Below are 21,381 nucleotides of genomic sequence, written 5' to 3'. Positions count from 1 at the left end.
CCCTGACTTTGGATTTCAGGAAGCTTGGAAAGTTTTTTTACCGTAGCAAACTGTTTTTTTGCACAGCCATTAGATGCTTCAATGCTTTCTTTGATGAAGTCAGATTTGGCTTTGAGAATGAGCTGCTTGTAAATGTGCATGGCCAGTCTATATTCTGATTTAGTTTGATCATTATTAGTGTGTCCCCATTTCCTTTCAAGTTTTCTGCAGGTCTGTTTTTGCTCTTTCAGGGATTTATTGAACCAGGGTTCCGAACATCTGTTGGAGTACTGTGTAGTTGGAGGGATAATTGTTGCCCCGCGTGGTCGATCCAGGAGTGATAATTTGTCACTGCCTCATCTAGGTTTACCGGTGTGGGTTTATGCCTGCCTTGTAGTGTCCTGCAGAGTTCTTCTCGCTCAATTTTATGCCAAGGCCGGGAGCTAAGAGCTTTCTTAGCTAAAGAGGTGGGTTTTTTGGGGGGTAGGCAGATTTTAAACAGTACTGCTCGATGGTCTGACCAAATCAGTGGTAGGGCTTTATTCCATGGAAGATTGGGATGGTCTGAGAAGATTCCATCCAAGTAGTGCCCTGCCATGTGGGTTGCTTCTTTGACCGGTTGACTTAGTCCAACACGGCCATATGGTCTAAGAGGACCTCTGTATCTGTGTCAGAGAGTTTTACAAGATGGAAATTAAAATCACCAAGGAGAGTATAGTTAGGTAGTCTTGCTTTAGGTTCCAGGAGCGGTAGATGAGAGTGCCATTAAAAGTGTTCTGGTTATCAAGTTTTATTTAAAAGGTGGCTACTTCCCCTTCTATGAAGTCGGAGATTGCATTGAACTGAATATTAAAATAGTTTCTGGCTGAGTGCTATATCCCCCCCTTCTTTTCCCAATTCTGTCTTTCCTATAGATGTTAAAACCATCTGGGTTCCCAGAAGATCTGGTTCCGGTGAAAGATCGGCCCAGGTTTCTGTGATGAAGGCTAAATCAATCGTGTGTTCCTCCATGAGGTTGTGAAATGCTAAGGCATTTTTGACAAGCGATCTTGTATTGATGAGTGAGCAATGAGTTATCTTAGAACTAGTGTCAGGATTTGTTTGTTTGGTATACCAGCATCTTGGTTGGTGTAGGGGGAGACTTAACAGCACCGTAGTGCAATGAGGACATACTTTTTTCCCTTGAATCTGACCAGGGTCGTCGGCGGTGCTCAGGCAGGGTTCCCTTATGGTTTTAAGTTGCAATAAAGTTTCCCTGGAGTACTGTAATGGTGGGCAACGCATGCCGTCTGGGGTAAAACCTGCATAGTGGCTGGTGCTGTGTGCGGATCATGCGCGGACGGGCGTAGATGGGCTTGCCTTTGCATTTGCATTTGTCAATCATGTCAGTCGTAAGTGGTTCGCAAGCACATACTGCAGTGTGTAGTGCTTGCTGCTGATGTGTTTGTGCACTTCATTATATATAATTTTACATCCTGGTCCTGAAGAAGCGCCAATGACCTTCTATGGCTGCAGAGGCACGAAACATATTGATCAGGTTACATTATTTAGGTACATTGTGCCTCTTGGGATTATACCTCTATGGGCTTGTATTCTGTGAAGGGGTTTACCAGATGGAACTACCTTTCTAGGCCACCCTTCACCATTTTTAAACCACTATGCACGTATCTGGTTACCCTCATGAGGACCCCCCAAAAAAAAACACACACCTGCATGCACCATCCGGCATACCTTAAAAGAACTCCGATAAAGAGACCCTTTGGGGGACCTGCTGGGAATTGCAGCGCCGTCCCAACGAGGAGCAAACCGCCCGATGATGAAGCATGGCACCCCTCGGGTATGTGTGGACAAAAGGAGGCAAGACTTCTTCCCCCTGACTGATGGGCCCATCCCACCTGGGACTCCCCCCCTTTTTTCTTAGCCTTTATGGCTCTATAGGTAAATGGGTGACTCCCTGCACCCACCCTTGGAACACTATATATATCCTGGTCCTGAAGAAGCGCCAATGATCTCTATGGCAGCAGAGGCACGAAACATGTTGATCACCTTCCATTATTTAGGTACATTGTGCCTCTTGGGATTATACCCTTTCTATGGGCTTGTATTCTGTGAAGGGGGTTACCAGATGGAACTACCTTTTTAGGCCACCCTTCACGATTTTTAAACCACTATGCATGTATCTGATTACCCTTACGAGGACCCAAGCCCCCCCCACACACCTGCATGCACCATCAGGCATACCTTAAAAGAACTCCGATAAAGAGACCCTTCAGGGGACCCATTGGGAATTGCAACGCCGGCCCAACGAGGGGCAAACGGCCCGATGATAAAGCATGACACCCTTCGGGGTATGTGAGGGCAACAGTAGGCAAGACTTGTTCTTTCCCCTGACTGATGGGTCCATCCCACCTAGGACTCCCCCCTTTTGTCTTAGCTTTTCTGCCTCTATAGGTAAATGGGTGACTCCCTGCACCTTACCCTTGGAACAGGGTCCTCTATCTGTATTGGTGTAATCATGTGGAGCATGGACACTGGACCATTAACCAGCTCCTAGGTCCCCCTCTTTTTTGTTAAAGCAGTAACACCCGGCTCAACCAAGGGACCGTATGTCTTTTCTATTCCTTCTATTTTTCTTTCTTTTTCCTTGTCACACACAAGACTTTCAGAACTGCTTTGGTGTGGGAGAATATGTGGAATACACTTTTGAAACACTTTTGGTGATGTACATGTGGTGGCGGCCGGGGATGTATCTACCATTTCCCCACTAGAAAAACAGGACTGAGCAACTGTTACAGTCCGCGCATGTATGAAGTATCAGTGCTATACCATGGTCTTTATTGGCTAGTATTAGACTGGCCATTTCTAAATTCGGTATTAACATTATGTGATAACATGGTATAGAGGGGACCCCCAACAGAGCATCTTATGTATAACCCAGATTCCGGTATAGATCGGTTAATAGATACAGAAGCGCGGCACAGTTTCTATTCCAGGATGCCATGACAACAAGCCCCTGTCTGGTACGCCCATGATCTGGGGATTAGCTTTCCCCGCTCACACATGAGCACTACGATTCTAATTGCATGCATGGGCTCCCTGATTGGGAGTCATGGAGCACACCGGAAGGAGGGACCGCCCACTCACCTATGCTGTTTACTATAATTAGCCTACGTCCCGCTGCCACTAATGCATTATCGACTGGCTTTTCGACGGGGTATGTGTGAGGGTTGAGGCACCTAACAAGAACTGTGAGTATACTTTGGGGATTGTCAATGCAGCAACTGACTCTTAGTCTGACGATAACATCTTGGCACCTGTTCATTCATGCCACCCTCTATCTTGTCTCTCCTACCAGCCCGGAAAGATGCGGGCGTCCTACCTTTAAAGTCATTGGAGCGACTCTCCTTTTCAAAGGAGGTAAGAATACTATAAGAGATTCTCCTTTTTTATAAGCCATGGGCTATGATGTCTTCGGAAACAGCTTATCGAGGGGTTCTCCCATATGTGGTAATACAGTGCATTACGGCGTTGGATGAATTTAATACTCTCCACTACGAGGGTCCCCTTGTGATTTGGCCAGCCTCTAGATGGTCTTGTCAAAAGAACAGTGGTCCAAACTGAAGTAGTTTTTTATCAACAAATGATGAGCTCTTAGTTACTCATTGTTCATTTTTAAATGGGTATTCAATTGCTCTACCCTATAGAATTAATCAGTGGAAAACAATTTCTACATGGAAAAAGCAACTACCTGACAAACATAAATTTATTCAAAAGGAGTTTTATTATATTACTCCACCACAATCAGGTTCATTATATACATATTTGTCCATCTTCAATACTAACGGTAAAAAGGAAAGCAAAATGCTTCTGTAAAGAAAGTGTCAGAAAAGGAAGAAATGGTGATTGAAAGAAAAGGGGTGTAAGCCTCAACAGAAAAGTGATAAAAGGTTATTGAAAATGAGTTTGGAGAACAAAAAACTGTAAAAAATCCAGTCAATTCTGCAAAAAGGCCACTGTTGATTTTCTATACTTATATCATTTATACAGTCTAAACTGACATGTATAATGTAATAATTAATAAATAGTGGTCCTATTTGCTTGTAAAAAGAAGCGTCTTTTTAGGTTTAAAGCATTTTTTATTAAGACAAAAGAATACGGGGAAGGGGGACAGGAGGTCAGGGTTACCTACAATACATTAGAAAAAAGAAGTGCAATATCAGGAGCGCAGTTAAGAAACAGTTCGTAGTCCAGAGGAAAGCATTGGCAGATAAGAGGACAAAAAGCAACCTATATCCCTGTTCTGAGTATATCCAGCCCCCAAATCGAAACAGAAAAAGCAAAGAGAATAACCCAAAAAGTCACAACCCAGCCTCTCCCGGAACCGCTGCCCCAAGAAAAAGGAAACAACCCCCCAACTCCCCCCAACCCTCCGTCCAATGGCCCACTACCAATACTGCCCGCCCCTAAGCCGCACCCCCGCCCCCCCCCGGAACCCGCCTCCACATTATCCTACTCTGCAGTAGTCACCGGCGGCGTAAGCCTCAGAAGTCTGAGGTACCTCGGGCAGGTGAGCTCCCTGAACTCAGTGGTTAGTAACGCGAGGAAGGGCTGCCACAGCTCATCAAATTGGTCAATCTCCCCCGCCACCGTGAGCGACAGTTTCTCCATCCCCAACGCATGCCAGAGTCTATGTAGCCAACCCGTAATGGAGGGGACAGTGGTGGTGCGCCAATGGATAAGGATATTCTGGACCGCAGACCCCAGTGCGATTGCGATCTGCCTACCCATGCGAGATTTCAGTGGGTACATCAAATCATTAGAGAGGCCCAGCAAGACATACGCGGGGAAGCGCGGGAGCTCGATTTCAAAGTGTTTATCCACCTCGTCCAGAACCTCCTTCCAATAAGCGGCCAGCAAGGGACAGTCCCAAAGAATATGTGAGAGGGTCCCCACCTGCCCGCAACCTCTCCAGCACCCCCTGTCAGTAAGCCTATGCATCTCACACAATCTCTCTGGGGTGTAGTCCCAGTACGTGGACACCTTGGTAAACGTCTCAGTGAGGCCGGTATGGTACGCGGAGTGTCGTGCCCGGTGTGCGATCTGGTCCCATTCCTTGTGGCTGAGTGTTCTGCCCAGCTCCCTGTGCCATCGTTCCCTCCCCGGATTATAATAGTGGAACGGCGGGGGTTGTAAATGCTTGTAAAGATCAGTGATCAATTTGGCATCGGAGGTGCGGGTTACCAGCCACTGCTCATACGGTGTAATTTGACGGTCGGCGGTGTCCCGCACCTGGGGCTGGAGGGCCCAATGCCGGACCTGCATGTAACGCAGCCTATCCAACTTCGTCAGGCCGAAGTCGTGCCGCAGCTGCTGAAAGGGAACCACGCCGTCAGACCCGTAAACCTGAAAGAGCGCCCTGCAGCCCGCCGTTCTCCAATGGGAGAAAGCACCGGGCTCCATCCCTGGGGAGAAATCAGGATTACCCACTATGGGTGTAAACGGTGAGGGGAAGGAGGAAAGGCCCCGAGCCTCACAAACTGCATCCCACACCCTCAGGGGGACCCGCGTGACAAAGGAAGCGTATAAGTTGGGGGGACGATGAGCACGGCGTAAAAATGGAACCTCCTACAGAGTGCGGCCAGCCACCGCCTGGTCCTGAAAGAGCCAGTGCTTGTCGGACTCCCACCTGCTCCACTCTACAAGGTATCGTAGCTGCGCCGCCTGAAAGTACCTACGGAGGTCCGGAATGCCGAGGCCTCCTGCTTCCGGGGCAAGCGTGGAGAGGACCCTCTTCATCCGCGGCTTGCGGCCTTGCCAAACAAAGCGGGAGATGTCGGCCTGCGTTTGTCGAATCCAGCCCACTGGAGGCTGGAGAGGGAGGGCACGAAAAAGATATAATATCTGAGGCAAGACCGTCATCTTAACCGCCGCTATCCGTCCTAGCCAGGACAGCAGGCCCTTACTCCAGCGGCCAAGCTCCTCCCTGATCTTCTTACTAAGAGAAGTGTAATTGGCCGCCACCATCTCCGGCAACGTGGGTGCTAGTAGGATCCCTAGATATGGTACCAGGGACGAAGACCACTGCATGGGGAATAGTCGCTGAAGGTCCCTCCTAGTGTCTGCAGCCAAAGACACATCTAGAGCCACCGATTTGCTCATGTTCATTTTAAAGCCGGCCACCCGTGCAAAGGCATCCAACTCCTGGATGCAGGCTGGTAAGGACCTCCTGGGGTCGTCCAGGGTCAGCAGGACATCGTCCACATAGAGGCTGACAGTGTGGACGTACTGGCCCATCCTAATCCCAATAGCATCCGGGTTGAGGCGGATCCTTTGGGCGAACGGCTCCATGTAGAGAGCGAACAAAAGCGGAGAGAGGGGACAGCCCTGCCTCGTGCCGCGCTCGATAGCGAAACCACGGGAGCTACACCCGTTGACTCGCACAGACGCCGAAGGGTACTTATAGCAGTTGAAGACCATAGTGCGGAATTTATCACCAATTCCCAGTTTCCTGAGAACTAGCTCGAGATACGGCCAATGAACCCTATCAAAGGCCTTCTCCGCATCAACTGCCAGCAACATCCGCTCCCCGGGGATCCGCGAGGCCTTCTCCAAAACGTGCGTCACCCTCTTGGTGTTGTCGACCGTCTGCCTGCCGGGCACAAAGCCAGCCTGGTCCACCTCAACCAGACCGGGGAGGTGCAGGGCCAGCCTGGACGCCAAAATCCCCGTGTACAGCTTGAGGTCGACATTCAAGAGCGAGATAGGCCTATACGAGCCGCATAGAGCCCGGTCTTTTCCAGGTTTCGGGATCACCGATACCGTCGCCCTCAAGAGATCCGGTGGGATAGCTCCCGGGTCGGCGAAGGAATTAAATAGCCGAGTTAAGACAGGGGCTACAATCGGGCAAAAGGTCTTATAGAACAAGGACGTGTAGCCGTCCGGGCCCGGAGCCTTCCCGTGCTTTAGCCGAGCTATAGCGGAAATCACCTTCTCAACGTGAATATCCCGCTCCAGGTATTCCGCCTGAGCGGGGTCCAGTGCCGGAAGGGGCACCGACTCCAGATAGTCCTCGGCGACCCGTGGCGAGGAGGGCTCCGCAGCGTACAGCGTTTCGTAGAAGCTGCAGAAAGTTTCCGCCACCTCCGCGTCCCCGGAAACCGCCACTCCGTCTGTACTCACAAGTTCCTTCACGACGTTACGCTGTTGCGCGACCCGAAGTCGATTCGCCAGGAGCTTGCCGCACCTGTCCCCCCCAGTGTAGTAGGCATGTTTCAAGCGCAGGGCGGCGTATTCGGCTCTATCCAGGTCCAACGCCGACAGGAGCTTCCTAGCCGCTTTCAGCTGCCTCCAAACCCTCGGAGCACCCGTACGGCGGTGGACCTGCTCAAGCTCCCGGACCTGTACAGTCAGCTCATCCCTCTTCCGTTGCCGCTCTCTATTTTCCGCCGAGGAGATGGAGATGAACTCCCCCCGAAGAACCGCCTTCAATGCAGCCCACTGTGTCGCTAGTGAAGTGTCGGTATTGCTATTGTGTGTCTGAAAATCCCGTATGACCTCTTCTATACGTTTCACGACCGTCTTCTTGTGTAGAAGGGTGTCCCTAAGGCGCCACATCCCCCGAGAGGGGGAGGCCGCCGGCCAAGCAAACGCGCCTGAAACCGGCGCATGGTCGGACAGTGATAGGACCCCAATGTCCGCTGTCGTAGCGGCGGTACGCATCGGCCCACTAACCAGAAGATAATCCAACCGTGCATAGGTTCGGTGTGCTTGCGAAAAGTAGGAGTAGTCCCTGTCTGTGGGGTGCATGGAGCGCCAGAGGTCGTGTAAGTCCATATCCGCAATTCGGGCCTTCACAGCCTGGGAAAGTTCTCCAGTCTGCGGAAACCGCTGTGCTGACCTATCCAGTATCGAATCAAAGACGATATTAAGGTCCCCCCTTAGAATAACATGGCGATCGGGAGAGGCAGTGACATCCACCAGTACCGAGTCCAAAAAACGTTCCTGATGGTCATTTGGGCTATAAACGGAGCCAACCGTAAACGCTATGCCTCCCAAACGGAGGCGATAGGCCAAAAGCCTCCCCTTCTGCTCAGCATATTTATACAGCACCTCCCCCCTAAAGGAGCTCGCTATGAGGATGGCCACCCCTGCGGTCTTGGTCGCTGCAGAGGAAAAAAACTGGGTAGGGAACTTAGCAGAACGCAATCTATGGCAGTCGCGGGACAACAAGTGGGTCTCCTGCAAAAGGCAAATGTCAGCCTGCGTCCCCTCAAGCAGGGACAAAATCGCCCTGCGCTTAACAGGATTATTCAGTCCCTTAACATTAAGGGTCACCACCTTCAGGGACGACATGACTCCCAGGGACCAGGAACGCTCTGCCGCGGGCAAGGAACCAGAGGGCGGGGGCGCGGGGCGGCAGCGCGGGACAGGCCAGAGCAGGCCAAGCGCGGACAAGGATAGCATTGGACGGGACTCCCTCAACTTCAAAACAACACTCAACCCCACCCAAAACACACCCATGGCAACTAGCCAAATGTAAACTCAAACAATCCATTGTCTCAGTCAAGCCCCAAAACGGGCAAGTCCGTAGAAAATAGAAAAGTGGACGTCCAGCCACTCACCTCGACCCGCCCCCTCCCATCCCCCCCCAGCCCCAAACCTGGCATCGAAGAAGCTATGTTCATCTCCCCCCGGAGTGAGTCTAGGCCGTCAAGGCCACGCCGTTGGAGTCGGCCAAGTTCTCGGCTGCCGCCCTCAGGGCACCGGCCATGTCCGCCCTGATAGTAGGGGAGTCAGGACGCCCAGCGCTCGCTGTCGATCTTCTCCTCGCCGATCTCCGCTGGCCCCTTCTCTCTGATCGCCTCCACGACGGTGTAGCTCCATCCTCCTCCGTAGCCGTGAGTCCCAGGACACCGCAAACGTCTTGCAAGGAGCGCAGTTGATGCAGCACTCCGTTCCAGCGAAAGATCAAGCGGAAGGGGTGCCCCCAGGAGTATGGTGTCTCCTGGTCACGCAAGAAGTCGGTAGCAATCCTGAAAGACCTGCGTTTCTGCAGTGTGATGGCGGACAGGTCCTGGTAGAGCGCAACAGGCCGTTACCGGAAAGTGAGCGGCTGTTTCCTGCGGGCTTCAGACATGATGCGCTCCTTCAGCGGGAAGTCGGGCAAAAAAGCTAAGATGTCCGGCGGGGGCGCCGATGACTGGCATTGACGGCCAACTCTATGGGCCCTATCGATGCGAATAGGAAAGTCTGCGGCCTCCCCCAGGATCTCCCGGAACAGGTCCTGCAGATAGCCCACCAAATCAGTCCCTTCGTCTGCAGATGGCACGCCCCGCACTCGAATGTTGTTCCTCCTGGACCTGTTCTCAAGGTTCTCGGAGTGAGCCTGGAGCTCAACGCACTGCTCCCGGAGGCGGAGAACGTCCTGTTGCAAGTGGACAATCTCATCGTCCCGGCGTTGAGAGGCCGTCTCCACCGTCTCAACCCGTTTACCAAGGCCCTCCACCTCTCTGCGGACCTCCCGGACCTCGCTAGCCACTTCCCGCTTCAGCGTCTGGAAGTCTTCTTTGAGGGAATTGAACAGCTCCTCCATGAAGGATCTCGTGACAGGGGGTTCTCCTCCAGACGCGTCCGCCGAGGCCCTGGAAGACCCCGGCGACGGCTGTGTCCTGTTCCGTAGCTGCTGGGCCCTGCCGAGCATGTCCGGCAGGGTACGGTCCCCCTTTCTCGAGCCCCCTCTTCCAGTCATTCCTGGGGCTCTAACTGCAAAGTTGGCACAGGCCCGCCGCTCCGGGGAATGCTCAGTCACCAGCGAGCACTCGATGTGGGGAGCTCCCGTCGGGTCCGGGGGACTGCGTCACAGACGACAAAATGGCGGGCCAGTCCGTGCGCTACCAGCCGTGGGCGCCCAGTCGGGACGGTGGCCGGAATCTGAACTGGGGGGCCTCGACCAACACACACCACAGGGAAAGAGCTGTGCAGGGGCGGTGGGCGCAGAAATCCGCCTTCGAGAGGCTCCGGGGAAGGACAACGACACCGACTCCTCGGGGACAAAATGGCGGCAGGGTGGGGCCAAGCAGATCACCCGAGCCCGGTGACAATACCGGGGCACCCCAGAAAGCAGGCAACCGGAAAAGTAACACAGCCAAGGCCACACTGTCACTCAGAAAGGTCCGGAGATCGGGTCCCCCAGTAGGCAGGGCGCCACCACCTCAAGTCCAAGCGCCAAGTCGCGCAGCCAAAGTCCTCCGCGTAGCGTAGTGGATCCTCCAGTCCGCAGCTCTCTTTCGACTCCGCCGAGCTCCGGGACTGCCGCTGGTCAGATCGCCAACTTTCAGCACTAGGCCCAGCCGAGGCGCATGGACAGCACTCCGATACGCTCCACCTCCCGGGCGCTCCGTCGTCCCTCGATCTTCGATCGGTCTTTTGAGGCGCTTCCACCGAAGCGATTAGGGTCAAAGCGGCATCAATGTGTGCGCCCGGTGCTTCGCCAAACTCCTCTCGTCCGCTGAGCCTCAGCGGGGGGAGAAAAGCAGAAGTAAAGGGCTCGAGCCTAGTTGGGCCGGAGGAGCTGCGGGAGGAAGCGTCCGCTCACCCCGCCATCTTGGCCACGCCCCTCAGAAGCGTCTTTTTAAAGGCAAATAGGACCACTATCTATTAATTATTACATTATACATGTCAGTTTAGACTGTATAAATGATATAAGTATAGAAAATCAACAGTGGCCTTTTTGCAGAATTGACTGGATTTTTTACAGTTTTTTGTTCTCCAAACTCATTTTCAATAACCTTTTATCACTTTTCTGTTGAGGCTTACACCCCTTTTCTTTCAATCACCATTTCTTCCTTTTCTGACACTTTCTTTACAGAAGCATTTTGCTTTCCTTTTTACCGTTAGTATTGAAGATGGACAAATATGTATATAATGAACCTTATTGTGGTGGAGTAATATATTAAAACTCCTTTTGAATAAATTTATGTTTGTCAGGTAGTTGCTTTTTCCATGTATAAATTGTTTTCCACTGATTAATTCTATAGGGTAGAGCAATTGAATACCCATTTAAAAATGAACAATGAGTAACTAAGAGCTCATCATTTGTTGATAAAAAACTACTTCGGTTTGGACCACTGTTCTTTTGACATTATTGATTACCCAGGTCCACGAACCGTTTTGGGTTACCCCATTCTTGTAATGGCCATCTAGATGGTCTTGAGCAGCCCAGCATATTTTGATTTCATTAAGGAGACCATTAATCTACCACTGGTCTCGTGCCTTTTACCTCCTTCTATCTCTGTCATTGGTACGTGGCGCACACAATTGTGGCACACTATGTTGCATTAAGCTAGTCTAGTGCACATCCTCTGAACTCTCCATTTTCATTTCTGTCATAGGTCTTGATATGGAGCAGCACAATGGCATGCCCTGACAAGCATTATGGGTACTTACTTTTATTTTTATTTATGTCTTCATGTGCACTTCACTATATATATTTTTTAATCCTGGTCCTGAAGAAGTGCCAATGACCTCTATGGCAGCAGACACGCAAAACATGTTGATCACGTTACATTATTTAGGTACATTGTGCCTTTTGGGATTATACCCTTTCTATGGGCTTGTGTTATGTGAAGGGGGTTACCAGATGGAACTACCTTTTTAGGCCACCTTCACAATTTTTAAACCACTATGCACATATCTGGTTACCCTTATAAAGATCCAAACCTTCCCGCCACACACACACACCCGCATGCACCATCCGGCATACCTTAAAAGCACTCTGGTAAAGAGACCCTTCGGGGGACCCGTTGGGAACTGCGGAATTCCAATTTCCGAAAATAGGCGCTTTTTAAAAAGAATTTGCACTGTTTTCATTTTAAATAAAGTAGCTAAGATTTCCTCAACAAACTCTTGCCTTCTTCCTGAAATAATTGCATTTGTCTCTCGAAATAACATTTTCATTTTTGGTAGATAAATGTTTCATTCCCAAACATGTTTTGACATTGCCATCAAACACTCAAATGCACTGCTCTGACACTGCTGTGACATATGGAACGTTCATTACATGTCAGCGATTTCATGATATTGCCAGATGTAGGCAAAATTGTAGCACGATATGCCAGAATAGCTCAAGAATGACAATCAAGACGCAAATGGCATGCAGAAGCGCACGGCGGGCAGCAAAGGAAGATGGCAGCTCGCTAGACTATCTCGGACGCACCGGAGATTTCATGCGCTCGGAGGAGGTATTTTCTTCAGGGTGCCAGCATCTTGTCACGGCGGTGAGTGGCGGAGGCCATCAGGAGCGGTAGGGTACGTCTATAGACCTTGTAATGGTCTGTTTGCCCTAATTTAGGTGCTCATTAGGATGGCGGACGGACCTGCGTCCGTCCACCACCCCAGAGTAGCAGGGGCCGTCCGCAGGGGCATCGGCGGTCCCTCCGTGCAGATTAGGATGTGACTGCCACCCTGGCGGTCACATCCTCAATATTTAACATTGTGGCAGGTGCTGCTTGAAGCAGCACCCGCCGCAAGGTTAAATATGCATGCATCGCATTTGCATGCACAAAGCGTCAGGCACCGCGATGTGCCTGCTGCTTTGTGCACGCAAATGCAGGGGGTACTATGGTACCCCCATGTGCACCTCCCACACCCCCATCACCCTGGGGGCCCGCAACGGGCCCCCAAAGAAATCTCCATATCCCTTTCCACGGCGGAGAAGCCGCCGCGGAAAGGCATCAGTGTTCCCCCATCCTAATATGGCAGGCGGTGTCTGTTAGACACCGCCTCCATATTAGAGCTTTTCCGCCGTGGTTGTAAGGCGACCGCGGTGGAAAAGCGGCGGACGGTCTTCCTGACCCCCCCAGCCATCCTAATCTGGCGGGGGGGTCTTTGAAGTCTCCGCAGCGGTTTTTCCGCATCCTCCGGGCCGGCGGACACTTCTGCCGGCCCGGAGGATGCGGAAAAACCGCAATCCTAATGAGGGCCTTAGTCTTTTCCCTTGCCACCCCCAGTGCGCCCTGTCTTCCACCCGCCATTTTGAGAGCTTTCATCCAAATTTCCTCAGATGCTGGTGCCCCTACGGTCTTCCTCCTCACTCAATCATCACTGGAGACTGAAAACTAATGGGAACATTTCCCGATTTGAGGAGTTTGCTTTGCCTCTCTCCCCTCACGGTCTAAGCACTTGGTGGGTATTGTACACGGGCTGAATAGCTGTATTAGATTGTACAGTCGCATTCTGTGGTCCTAACAGGAACATATTCTTTTAAACAGCCATATTGGTGAGGGGCTCTTACAACTTCTTCCTGTCATCTTATTGGTCTGCCTCACTATTTTTTCAACTGAAGTCCTTATTTTTCTGTCTTCGTGAATCTTGAAGGAATATATACGCCGTCTCACCAGCGCTCTGCAGCTCACTAAAGTATGGAGATGGCGCAATTACCTAAATCTCCTCCTATCGGCAATTCTAATACTTATACCCACAAAGAACTTGGAGGAAACGCGATAAAAATAGGAAAAAAAGATCCAATCTCTCCTAACAAATCACCTTTGCCTTTGACTCTGGAAGACATTACGGACAAATTGGAAAACATAAATCCTTTTATGGCAGATACTCATGTGGCACTTCAGAGAATTGAAAATAAATGGTCTCATTTGGATTCTCGGCTTACAGAGGTTGAACAAAGGGTTTGTGATGGCCAAGATGTGACTACAAAGGTAGATACCCAATCCAAAGAAGTGACTCAATTAAAGAAATTAACTGAGGATCTCAAGAACCGAAATCGGCGCAATAATCTACGTATCTATGGCATATACGTAGGGTTCCGAAGGTTCTGACATGATCATCTTCTTAAAGATCCACATATCAAAAATAGTTGGTATACTGACTCCTGATGACCTTAACATCCAAAAGGCTCACAGGATTGGTCCAATGGGAGCTTTAACCTCACAAAGACCACGAGGGATCATTGCCTTTTTTCTTCAATATACAGATTTTATGTCAATTCTATCTGTGGCTAAACAACGCAAACAAATGCTGTAGTTCGGCCAAATACATTTCTTCAGTCAGGATGATTCTTGAGCAAAGGCACAAAGTCACAAGGAATTCTTGGATCTCAGACGCACGTTGAGATCCATGAATGCACGCTACGGTCTTATTCATCCTTGTTTTTTCAGGATCAACTAAAAGGACAGGATCATCACTTTCGCAGATCCCACAGAACTAAAAAAAAAAATTCATACATATGCACAATTCATCAAATTTAGTAATCCCTGAAATGCTACCTCTCAAACTCTTTTCTCTTTCGCAGGTCCCTGGATCCTTCTTCTTTTATGATTGGTATCTGTGTTTAATATTGATAATTAGTCTGCTGTCTGCGTCCTATTTAGTTATGCAGTTTAACCTACTGTTCGGTAAGTCACAGTGGCACTGTGATTGTCTTGTTCGTCTTATATATTTTCCCTCCTCACTGGGTGACATTATGTTTACCTAATGCTGGTGTTTTCTTCTCTTTGAGTGGTATCTTTCTTCCCTTTGGTTCCCCCCTCAGTCTCATTTAGGCTTATTTTTTTATTTTAAATAATTTTTATGCTTTTTCCCATGAGTAACTTAAGTATTGTGACATGGAACCTTAAAGGTCTTCGTAATCCGGTTAAAAAACAAAGGGTTTTGTCTCATTTATCAAAATTGAAATATAAAATAGCTTTATTACAAGAAACTCATCATAAAGAACAAGACTTAAATTATGTTATAAATGTGTAAATGTACAGGAATTTATATAGCGCAAAACACCGAGCGGTTTCTAAGCGCTTGCTTAGGGAACCCGTCCTGGTATTCCCCTGTGAGATAACCCCGGCAGGGTATCCGCAAGGTGAAAGCCAGGCATCCCGCCGCGAGGGGCAGTTGTGGAGATTAAGCAAGCTATTGCCCAGAGTCGCAGAGTGTGAACCCGTGAATCGAGTAGGCACCGGAGCGAGAATTGTCGAGTCCATGGACATTTTAGGACTCAAGACCCCGCCAAGCCGGGAATTGAACCCTGGTCCCGGGCTGACTTCTGCTTCCAGGTCTGCCTCCTCTAACCAGTGAGCCACACTTCTCCATAAGCAACAGGTAGGAAATGTTTTCAGTTCCCCTGTGGTAAATAACAAAAATGGTGTGCTTCTATTGTTTCATAAGTAGTTAAACGTTCAATTCTTAAATGAATTTAAGGATGATGCCGGAAGATGGCTTTTAATAGATGTTAAGATTCTTAATACACAATTTTCAATTTGTAATGTGTATGGTCCAAATGGGGTGGATTTTTATTCTGGAAAAAAAATTCTACTATGTTATCCTCACATTCCTCTGAAAACCTTTTTGGACCGCAGATCCCAAACCAGATTCATTCCCATCAAAATGCAAAGAACCTTTCAGAAAGCCATATCTGCTAGAGGATTGGTTAATGTTTTGGAATTCACCTTTTTTCTCCTGTTCATAGTTCCCATTCTAGATTAGGTTATGTACTTTTACTCAACACGGAAATAGGTTCAATTCCTATTTCGGATCACGCTCCCGTTATTGCAGACCTCGATTATCCCAGCTCTACTTCTCCCACTTGTAGAAGGAGATTTAATAATTTTCTTCTATTGGATCAACAATTCACAGAACAATTTTCATTTTTCCTACAAGAGTTTTTCACAATTAATCTTCCCTCAGATTCACAGATGAATATTGTTTGGGATGCTTTTAAAGCAACCGCAAGAGGATTTATGATTAACTTTGTAGCTAAAAAAAGAAAAGGGCTCTTAAAAATTCCTCACAGCTCTTAGATCAGATTGAGACTTTGGAACAAAAATACTTCTCTTCTAAAGGTAACGACACGTTAACTAAACGTATTAATGCCAAGTTGCAATACAAAAAGCAATCCTGGGACAATGCTTGTGATACCTTACTTCATTTTAATGCAAACATGTATAAGGGTCGAAACAAAGCTGGTAGATCTTTGGCAACCTACCTTAAAATAAAAAAAACAGAAATCCAAGATTGTTGCCATAACAGATTCAACTGGGGTTCACCATGTTAGCAACTCAAAAATCTTACAATGCTTTTCGGAATATTACACCAATCTATATACTCCTGAAACATCTCCCCCTACAGATCAACTGGATAATTTTTTTCAATCAATCCCTAAAAACCCCAACAATATTGTTGACTTATCCTCCCTAGATACTCCTATATCTGAACAAAAATTGTTAACTGCTATTAATCAACTTCCCAAAGATAAAACTCCTGGGCCTGATGGCTTTATTGAACGCTTTTATTTACATTTTAGACAGCTTTTAATTCCCAAATTACTGCTTCTTGTTGGTCATTTTATGAACTCAGGACAGACTCAAGCTGCGTTCTCCCAGGCCATGCTTTGTTTACTCCCTAAGAAAGATAAGGACATCTCTCAATGTAACAAATCCAGGCCTATTTCTTCCATTAACACTGATTGCAAGATCTTTGCTAAATTACCAGCTCTTCGTATTAATTTGATTATTCCTGATTTAGTTGATATGCATCAATCAGGTTTTGTGAATTGAAGATCTATTTCAGATAACTCCAGAACTTTCCTTAACATCATTCAATTAGTTGCTAAACTGACTTTTCCCCTAGTTGCCATAACGCTCGATGCCGAGAAGGTTTTAATTGAGTGAATTGGGAATTAATGTTCGGTGCACTGAAGTGGCACGGTTTTAGCCCCCATTTTATTCAATATATTAAGCTATTATACTTTGAACCCTCTACCTCTATTTGAGTTAATGGCAAACAATCCCATTACTTCTCCATACATAGAGGTACTAGGCAGGGTTGCCCTTTATCACCATTCTATTCATCTAAGCATTAGAACCCATCCTGGAAACAATTTGCTGATCCCCTATTTTTTCTGGTTTTCAAATAAAAAATCTGAATATTAAATATACAGCATATGCTGATGATATTTTATTATATATCTCCAATCCCTCTAAATCTTTACCAGAGTTGTTCTCACTATTAAACACATATTCAGCTGTTTCAGGTTATAAACTTAATATAGATAAATCGGAAGTTTTACAATTGAATAAATACTGTCTTCCTGATATGTTCAAAGCTTCTGGTTTCAAATGGAACTCAAAGGGTCATCTATTACAACAACATTAAAGAAATTATTGAAATAAATCCTAAAGCGATTATGACTAAAGTTAATGCACTTATAGAAAGCTGGTCTCCTTTATTTTTGTCCTGGTGGGGCAGAATGGCTACAATTGAAATGATGTTGTTCCCAATTGTTAATTTTTATTTGTCAATGCTTCCAATATCCCTTCCTCACACTTTCTTTAAAACCATTAATCGTGCGTTGAGTCAATATTTATGGAACAAACGTAAACCCAGAATTGCTTTGACACTCCTTCAACAACCCAAAGATTCAAGTGGGATGAATTTCCCTAACCTCAGAGCATAGCATTCAGCTTTCACATTAAAACATATTTGGGTCTCCATTTCCGATGCTCATACAGACTCATCAACAGTCTGGGGGCAACTTGAACATGCACAATTTTTACCCTATGCCTTCAAGGATGCGAACCTTATCACCCAACCTCCAAAAGGTTTTATATCTCCTATACTCACCCATTCGAAAGCTATGTAAATGTGTTGTATTTGTATAGCGCGAACAGTAACCCGTAAGCATCCCGGCGCTTGTACTCCTACCACAAGGGAACCCCTCCTGGCTTTTCCTTGTGAGGTGTCCACTCCTGGGCATCCCATGGTGAAACCAGGCATCCCTTGTGTATCGGGGGCCACTGTGAAGACTAAGCAAGCTATTGCCCAGAGTTGCAGCGTGGGACCCATGCTTAGATTCGGCACTGAGGCGAGAATATCCGGTCAGAGGAATTTAAGCCCGATCCCGCCGAGGCGGGAATCGAACCCTGGTCCCTGGCCAGCGCTCTGCATCAAGGTCTGCCGCTCTAACCATTGAGCCACACTTCTCCACTATCTCCAAACCGCTGATTATTTTCCCCCAACTTCCCTTCTGAAAACATTTGACAAACTCTAATTTGTTATACCTCACACATTAAATTAAATAATAGAATTCTTGTTTGGAAAAAATGGATCAATAAGGGTATTATAGTTGTTATACAGTTATTCTCTAAAGCAGGGGTCTCCAACCGGTCGATCGCGAGCTACCGGTAGCTCGCCGAGACCCTGCGAGTAGCTCGCGCTGCCTGGTGCTCAATTTAGTATCCCTTTAGTGTTATTTGAGCAATTAGGTCGTTTTCAGGGTCCGATTCCCGCCCTCACCCAATCCAGCTGCTCAGATTGGCTCGAGCTTAGCTGGGGAGGGGCGGGCCGAAGAGGATGACGTTCCTCTAAACACTGCCCAGCTTGATGTACAGATACACTGGCTGGCTGTAGACACGGCACTGCATGTAGCACTCAGTGCACCCGGACAGAAAAACAGGCTGTAAAGCAACAGTGACTTGATTATACCACACCGTGCTTGGGTAGACAGTCAAGCTCTACAATGGACTGCTTATCTCCCGTGCTTAGAAAAGGGAGACACACAGCAGCCATGGAAGAGACCTATAGCTCAGGATTTACTGTTGTGCGAAATGTTTCCTTTCAGAGGCCCTGAGAGGCGCTTGTTCTGGGATTATCAATGAAGACGGTGGGCAGAGAGGGGCGGCCTGCCATGGAGGAGAGCCCATTCAGCTCCCTGGGGCCCCCGGCCAGGCCAAGGACAGAGGTACTGAAGCTGCTTTTATGCGGCGTCAGGGACGGGGCTCTGGGCGCTGCGTGTAACAATATGCGCTTTATGCGGCGTGGGGAGGAGGATACCTTTGCAGACACTTGTCCCTCTGGCTGGAAGCCCAAGACCATGGCGCTGAAGGTCAGGCCGGGTCTGGACGGGACAGCAACCCACCCCAGCGTGCAATGGAAGAAGCCTCTGAGTGACGCATCTGCCACTTGCAAGGAGCCCTAACACCATAGCACCTCCAGTGAGGGTGGGGCAGATTCGTAACGATGGCCCACGGAGCCAGGCCCGGACCCTCTTTTTATTCTATCGTGTATTCTGTTTCCCCGCTGGTCTGGAGCCCTTGGTGGCCGGTGTTGAAGGCACAGGGCCTCTCTGGTGCCTCTGTCACCTTTCCCTGCTTTCCGAGATGAACTGCAGCAGGCAGAGGAGGCTTCAAGAGAGACAGCAAGAGAGGGAGGGAGGTGGAGAGAAAGCTATCAGAGAGGGATAGAGGAGAAAATAAGAGAGGGAGAGCGGATGGATGGTTGGAAAGTGGGAGGTTGCACAGTAAAACGAAGGGAACCAGGCAGGTTTGAGCATTTTTGCCAGGGCTGTTTTTGTTTCCCCCACTTTGGCCCTGCATGCAGCCCCCACGATGCAACGGGAAGTCCAGCCTCCAGAGCCCCCAAACGCGTGGGGTGGGGGGGGGAGGAGCAGTTAGTTGAAGGCCATTGAACCTAAGCCTCTCATCACATTCTGTGGGGGGACATAATTTTACACGGTTACCCCAGTGGGACAGGGGCTTCCCTCCTGCACGAGGACACTCCCTGCATGAAGTGAAGGAAGCCATCACTCTATAAGAAAATACCTTCCTGGAAGCTGCAACGCCGCAACCCCGTGTCTTAAGTGAACGGTACGTTTTCTCTGCCCCTTTCACAGAAAATCAAGCGCCTTCTTTCTCATGTTTTACTGGTCCTGCTTTGCCTGGGTCTATCTCTCCCTATCTCGCATGCCTGGCAGTAGTCTGGGCCTGTCCCAGCTTATCGTGCATGTCTAACTGTGCTCTTGGGCTTTCCCAGACCACCTGCCCTGATTAGATGTGATCTGGGGCTCTCTCCGCTCAAGTCGCTTATCTGTGCTCTGGGCGGTTTCAGGCGATCTCCCATGCCAGACAGTAGTCTAGGGCGCTTTCAGTCCGTCTCACCTGCGTGGCTCTGCCCTGGGGCCTTTTCAGCCCACGCAGCTTGTCTCTGACTGGCTCATCACATGCCCCTCGGTGTGGTCTCCCTGCCTCTCCCACCCTTCTCGAGCACCTCACTTTAATATTAGAGCGCCGCTTCAGCCCATCTTATCTCTCAGTGGTCGGCGCTGTCTTGGACCGTCTCATGTGCCTCATTATGGACTTCTTGCCGCCTCCATTTCTCTCGAGCACCCCACATTGTTAAGAGCGCTACCTTAGCCCGTTTCCTCTCTCTGTGGAATCAGCGCTGCCCCTGTGGCACCGATGTGCTTGGAGGGGTCTGTTTCTCTCGTGGCGCTCAGTTGTGTATGAAATTACTTTTAGGTCTAGCTAGGACGAGGCCTGATATTCCATAATCTAATGTTAAGGCAAGAAGAAAGGACTAAAAAAAAGGACCACTCACGTGACTGGAAGCCCTGTGCCTAACAAAGGCCTGACTGTTCCAGAGGACACCAGGGGGTGCCCCCCGCCCATTTCTGATCATTATGACAAATGTGTTGTAATCTTTTATGGAAGGTAACTGTAAAGAAGCAAAGTGTGATGTACGTCTGTGCAATCTTGAGATCTGGCTTGGGTGCAGAGTTGCCTTCACATTATTGCCTTGTGGCAGGCAATCACCATACCCTCAATTAGGCTAAAACCTCCTGGAAGTCACTCTGATTATCCATCTTCCCATCAAAACCACCAAAGGCTAGAGTAGACTAGGAGGCCATCATTTTCTTCAGTGTCTCTTTCTTAAGCTTTTACGCTCCAGTAATGAAATGTTCAAACTCTTCGAATGACATTTTGCTGCGGTCTCCTTCCTTGCCAGCGTATGGCTGAAAAGTGGTGATCGGGTATTCCATGTAGCGCTCCATTTCTGAAGCTCCATTCGGATCTGTACACATCTGTGCCATTGTGAAAGTCTGGAAAGGGCTGGCCATTTGTGTCCGAACTGTCTCTGGACTAGGAGCAACGAGCATCAGGCAAGCAGAAAGCTTTCCAGCTTTATTGAGCCACACAGCCAACCTACATCTACCTCTGATGACCTCGAGGCAGGTCCAGAGCGATTCAGGCGGTATTCCTCCTCCCCAAAACCTGTCCTCTGGTGTCTACAAAAAGTGTGCCTACACAAGCATACTCAGTAGTTATGCATGGACTCTGGAGTTTATCAGCACAGACCTGAGGGACTCAGGAGGTACTGGCACTTGCTGCAAGACTGTGTGACACACCAGCCGGGCGAGGCCTCTGTTTGGTAAGGCAAACTTAGCCTTCAACCTTCCTGAAGTTGATAAAAGGGTAACGCAGAGTTCTGACATATTAGCAGTACAAAGCCACTGTACAGTACCAGTAAGAACTATAAAAACATAATATTTGGGAACTCTCTAGTATTGTGTTCAAACCACAGTATGGGCTCTGAAGAAATTAGGTTTAACACCAATGAAATGGG

The 21,381-nt window shown here is 48.7% G+C and overlaps 1 pseudogene; it reads right to left on the bottom strand.

Moving 5' to 3' along the window:
* Positions 1 to 20,540: 20,540 nt before the first annotated feature.
* LOC147708045 (protein S100-A11-like) lies at positions 20,541 to 20,848 on the bottom strand (annotated as a pseudogene).
* Between the last annotated feature and the right edge of the window lie 533 nt (positions 20,849 to 21,381).

This window comes from Lissotriton vulgaris, chromosome 6 (assembly GCF_964263255.1).
Source record: "Lissotriton vulgaris chromosome 6, aLisVul1.2, whole genome shotgun sequence".
Lineage (NCBI taxonomy): Eukaryota > Metazoa > Chordata > Amphibia > Caudata > Salamandridae > Lissotriton > Lissotriton vulgaris.
This window is presented reverse-complemented; position numbering and strand designations above follow the sequence as displayed.